The sequence below is a fragment of the Procambarus clarkii genome, chromosome 36 (genome assembly GCF_040958095.1).
Source record: "Procambarus clarkii isolate CNS0578487 chromosome 36, FALCON_Pclarkii_2.0, whole genome shotgun sequence".
Classification (NCBI taxonomy): domain Eukaryota; kingdom Metazoa; phylum Arthropoda; class Malacostraca; order Decapoda; family Cambaridae; genus Procambarus; species Procambarus clarkii.
This window is the reverse complement of record NC_091185.1, coordinates 35,706,932-35,713,110: the sequence shown is the minus strand read 5'-3', so window position 1 is coordinate 35,713,110 and position 6,179 is coordinate 35,706,932.

Below are 6,179 nucleotides of genomic sequence, written 5' to 3'. Positions count from 1 at the left end.
TGAGGATTGTACGCCGACCTCCATGAAGCGAGACCGTCGCTCTACCGTCCAGTTCAAGAGGGGGGGGGGGTAGGATTAAAGCGAAATGGGTGACTTCTCAAACCATTGTTCTGGGATAGACTCCTAGAATTTTTTAAACATTTGCCCAATAGAACTTAAACCAAAACATCTATCTAGAAGAGAGAGAATGTCTATTTGGTTGTTTATTCGAGGATGTAGTCCAGATGTTCGCGGCTCTCGTAAATTTCAGTGGTGAGTTCTGGCTGTATGGCGAGTGTCATAGGAAAGCTGGGTTCAACCCCTCAGTCAAAGTTCAGGCACGATTGATGCCAACTACGATTAGTGGCGAGTCCTTTGAAGTCTAAAATGTGCTTCTGGTTGTCCATAGTGTAATTATGCAAATGAATTCTCGACTGTTATCGAGGTTGAATCAGCGCATATAACAGATTCAATGGGAGAGAGATAAAAGGAGAATTGCAAGCAGTGAGGGAGAATTGGAGGGAGGGAGGGAGTGAAACCGCGAGGTAGGGAGAGGAGTATTGGAGGGAAAGAGAACTGACACATGGTAAAGAAAGATGAACATGGAACTAAGTAAATAAACAGCTTTATAACCACAAAAATTTACAACTGTAGATGCTAAAAGCGTAACATAAAAACTCTTTATATTTTTAACTTGAGAAATGAAACAAAGGCCATAATTGCGGCGTAGGAAATTTAAAAGAAAGACTGTGAAAAGGATGAACAGAGGCTGAATGAAGCAATTTAACCCTACGTCTCAAAAAAACGAGAATTTCTTAGTCTGGAATAAATAATCTGAAGGTAAGGAAAATTTTGGACAGGACAAAAGATGAAAAGGTAAGTGGAAGTATAATACTTAAGAAAATAAATGTCTCTGAGGACACTTGAAGAAAGTGTTTAACCAGGTTATTATTCCTTCACTCTGAGATTCTGCTGTGCCAATGTGTCTCAGTTTGTCAGAATACCAGTTGGTTAACAGGTAAGTCTTTAGGTAAACCATTCAAAGAGTCAATCAGGCCAACTTTGTCAGTCAATAAATTGATTATTCAATCAAGTAGATAAAGATTTAGTTTTTATATGAGCAACATTGTTATTAAATTTACCACTCTACTTTTTACTCAAATATTCTACTCATCAGTGAACTAATTATGTTTTATTATTAAGACAGCCAGACAATGTATCATCTAAATACTTAATAAGTCGAGGTGTCAGATATTGTAATGAATAGCAAGTCAGTCAATTTGGTAATTGAATTAGTTGAATGATGAACTAATATTCTGTCCATTATGTAAGTTGTTGCCCAGTTCAGTCCTTTGCATAACCAGCCTGCTGACTGGCTGGTCAGTCTAGAGGTTGATATGACAAAGTTTCATTTGGTTTGCCAAGCAGTTTGTTAGCCAATTATCTTATCATCCTGTCAGTTTTACCAGTCAGTAACCTGGTTGGTTAATTTTGACCAGACCACACACTAGAAGGTGAAGGGACGACGACGTTTCGGTCCCTCCTGGACCATTCTCAAGTCGATTGAGAATGTTGGTTAATGTGTTTGACAGAGGGTAGAATTCACTGAATTTTAACGACGATTCGTTAAAACTTCAGTTAGACAGTCGTTTTCTTCACCTGGTTTTCAGATGAGAAAACAAATCTCAAAACCCGTAGCTGAGTCTTCCCTTTGTTTGTTAGCAAATTCGTAAAATAGATTATCAGTTTGCCAATTGTTTTGTTGGTTAGTTACCTGTGTGTGCTCGAACGACAAACATTATTGCGACTGTTTTCCACATGTTTGCGTGTATGTGCGTTCGCATACATAACTCGCTATGTGTTTAAATCAAATCCATATGATATTATCTATACATGCATGCATGTATGTAAAGTTCATATGTACATTTCTACATGGATTTATATATGTATGTTTGAGTGAGCGTTGGTCTATGTACCGGGGTGTATTGAGGTTTATATTGTGATCTGAGGGAAGCCCTGTGTACCCGGGTCTGAAGGCAGACCCAAGCTGCTTCTGAATAAAGAATTCTCAGTAAAATATAAATGGACTCGCTGTAGAGGAATTATGTGGACGAGCGCGGAGGCGGGAGAAATCTGAATGACACCGGGGAGGAAAATGAGACTGTGTGAGAGAGAGAGAGAGACAGAGATAGGAAACGATAAAGACAGAAAGAGAGGGATACATTGAGAGAAAAACAGAATTAGAGAGACACGCGGAGGCCCAAAGAAAAAGAGAGAGAGAGAGAGAGAGAGAGAGAGAGAGAGAGAGAGAGAGAGAGAGAGAGAGAGAGAGAGAGAGAGAGAGAGAGAGAGAGAGAGAGAGAGAGAGAGAGAGAGAGAGAGAGAGAGAGAGAGAGAGAGAGAGAGAGAGAGAGAGAGAGAGAGAGAGAGAGAGAGAGAGAGAGAGAGAGAGAGAGAGAGAGAGAGAGAGAGAGAGAGAGAGAGAGAGAGAGAGAGAGAGAGAGAGAGAGAGAGAGAGAGAGAGAGAGAGAGAGAGAGAGAGAGAGAGAGAGAGAGAGAGAGAGAGAGAGAGAGAGAGAGAGAGAGAGAGAGAGAGAGAGAGAGAGAGAGAGAGAGAGAGAGAGAGAGAGAGAGAGAGAGAGAGAGAGAGAGAGAGAGAGAGAGAGAGAGAGAGAGAGAGAGAGATTTACCTTTCTCTTTCACTTTTATAATGAACTCACATCACTAATTCCTCTTTCTCCCCCTTCTACATTTTCTTTTCGTACTCCTCTATTTCACCATCACCTTGCTTCCTTTTCCCAGGCTCCAATTCCCAAACTTTCCCGTTCTTTTCCCCTGTTCACCTTCAAATCCACCTCTCTCTCTACAGTCTTTCTCCACTCTGTCCTCCATTGGGTTCACTTCCCTTCCTTCATATCAATTTCTATTCACGTCTCCTCCTTTTCCATTTTGCGGTTCCACTCATCTTCTTTTTCTCTTTACGAATTAAACTTCTTGCTATTTCGTCTGGAAAGGCCGGACGGACTTAGTGCCATTTTCTCTTAGTATTAGCATTTTCAAATATGTAGGGACTGTGTGAGAGAGAGAGAGAGAGAGAGAGAGAGAGAGAGAGAGAGAGAGAGAGAGAGAGAGAGAGAGAGAGAGAGAGAGAGAGAGAGAGAGAGAGAGAGAGAGAGAGAGAGAGAGAGAGAGAGAGAGAGAGAGAGAGAGAGAGAGAGAGAGAGAGAGAGAGAGAGAGAGAGAGAGAGAGAGAGAGAGAGAGAGAGAGAGAGAGAGAGAGAGAGAGAGAGAGAGAGAGAGAGAGAGAGAGAGAGAGATTTACCTTTCTCTTTCACTTTTATAATCAACTCACATCACTAATTCCTCTTTCTCCCCCTTCTACATTTTCTTTTCGTACTCCTCTATTTCACCATCACCTTGCTCCCTTTTCCCAGGCTCCAATTCCCAAACTTTCCCGTTCTTTTCCCCTGTTCACCTTCAAATCCACCTCTCTCTCTACAGTCTTTCTCCACTCTGTCCTCCATTGGGTTCACTTCCCTTCCTTCATATCAATTTCTATTCACGTCTCCTCCTTTTCCATTTTGCGGTTCCACTCATCTTCTTTTTCTCTTTACGAATTAAACTTCTTGCTATTTCGTCTGGAAAGGCCGGACGGACTTAGTGCCATTTTCTCTTAGTATTAGCATTTTCAAATATGTAGGGACTGTGTACACATGGATATGTTGAAACATGCACGGAACAGGTAGAGAAATGGTTCGTGTGGATAAGGTTCATGAATAATCACGTAGTAGGATGTTGCAGAACGCATGTTTGGGTCATTACAGGTCAGGTCACCCAGGGCAGCACACGGGTCATTACAGGACAGGTCACCCAGGGCAGCACACGGGTCATTACAGGTCAGGTCACCCAAGGCAGCACACTGGTCATTACAGGTCAGGTGACCCAGGGCAGCACACGGGTCATTACAGGTCAGGTGAGCCAGGACAGCACACGGGTCATTACAGGTCAGGTGACCCAGGGCAGCACACGGGTCATTACAGGACGGGTCACCCAGGGCAGCACACTGGTCATTACAGGTTAGGTCACCCAGGGCAGCACACGGGTCATTACAGGTCAGGTGACCCAGGACAGCACACGGGTCATTACAGGACAGGTCACCCAAGACAGCACACGGGTCATTACAGGTCAGGTCACCCAGGACAGCACACGGGTCATTACAGGTCAGGTCACCCAGGGCAGCACACGGGTCATTACAGGACAGGTCACCCAAGGCAGCACACGGGTCATTACAGGTCAGGTGACCCAGGGCAGCACACTGGTCATTACAGGTTCGGTCACCCAGGGCAGCACACTGGTCATTACAGGTTAGGTCACCCAGGACAGCACACGGGTCATTACAGGTCAGGTGACCCAGGACAGCACACGGGTCATTACAGGTCAGGTCACCCAAGGCAGCTCACGGGTCATTACAGGTCAGGTCACCTAGGGGAGCTCACGGGTCAATACAGGTCAGGTGACCCAGGACAGCACACGGGTCATTACAGGTCAGGTCACCCAGGGCAGCACACTGGTCATTACAGGTCAGGTCACCCAAGGCAGCACACGGGTCATTACAGGTCAGGTCACCCAGGACAGCACACGGGTCAATACAGGTCAGGTCACCCAGGGCAGCACACGGACCAATACAGGTCAGGTGACCCAGGACAGCACACGGGTCATTACAGGTCAGGTCACCCAGGGCAGCACACGGGTCAATACAGGTCAGGTCACCCAGGGCAGCACACGGGCAATTACAGGACAGGTCACCCAGGGCAGCACACTGGTCATTATAGGTCAGGTCACCCAGGGCAGCACACGGGTCATTACAGGTCAGGTCACCCAGGGCAGCACACGAGTCATTATAGGTCAGGTCACCCAGGGCAGCACACGGGTCATTATAGGTCAGGTCACCCAGGACAGCACACGGGTCATTACAGGTCAGGTCACCCAGGGCAGCACACGGGTCATTACAGGTCAGGTCACCCAGGGCAGCACACGGGTCATTACAGGTCAGGTCACCCAGGGCAGCACACGGGTCATTACAGGTCAGGTCACCCAGGGCAGCACACGGGTCATTACAGGTCAGGTCACCCAGGGCAGCACTCGGGTCATTACAGGTCAGGTCACCCAGGGCAGCACACGGGTCAATACAGGTCAGGTCATGCAGGGCAGCACACGGAGGATTACAGGTCAGGCAACCCGTCTTCGACTCAAGTTCGTTACATCCAGCGGTCGACCCCACAAACGCATTCATAAATTTTTTCATGCTGTTCATTCACAACAGGAATTTTCTCATATATAAATTAATATTATAATATATTAGCATATTGTGCATATATAGGCATTGGTTAGGTTAGGTGTTTAGGTTTTGTTGGCGATTATTTGTATTTGTAGAAATGGGTGAAGCGTTTACAGCGTTGTGATTCAACCCGTCCTCGACTCAAGTCCATTACATCCAGCGGTCGACCCCACAGACACATTCATGAATTTTAATTAATATGCTTTCCATTCAAAACAGGAGTTTTCTTAAATATAAATTAACCTGATAATATATTAGCATATTGAGCACATATAGGAATAGGTTAGGTTAGGTTAGGTGTTTAGGTTCTGTTAGTGATTATTTGTATTTGTAGTACGTGGGTGTAGCATTTATAGTGTTGTGGTTCGAACCAAATTCGTCAGCGAAACACTTGTTCCGGAAGTGTTCGAACGAAATCAGTTGTGAGTCGTGTGTAAACCGTTTTTCATTCATAAACAGGGGGTTTGGCGGGTGGATGGAATCACTTTTGGGTCTTTGGAGGACGGGCTGGGTCAGGTCACTGGCAACGCTCGCCTCTGGGTTCAATAATGTTGTCATGAAGTCACACACCCACGTGACCATGGATGCGTCTGTGATGCACCAGTAAGTCTAGAAGTAGCCAAACATTGCTGATTGGCTAACCTCCGAGACAAGAGCTGAAACTGACTATATTGGCGGTGCTTCCACTCCTAGCCAGCCTGGTGGACCAAACTCTTACAAGTCGAGCCTGGTTTCGGGCCGGGCTTGGGGAGTAGACGAACTTTTAGAACCCCATCAAGCAGGTATCAAGCAGGTATCAAGAAATCGAGGCATAAGACTCGTGTGCTTTTCTGTTACCGGCCACTTACTACAAACAGCATGT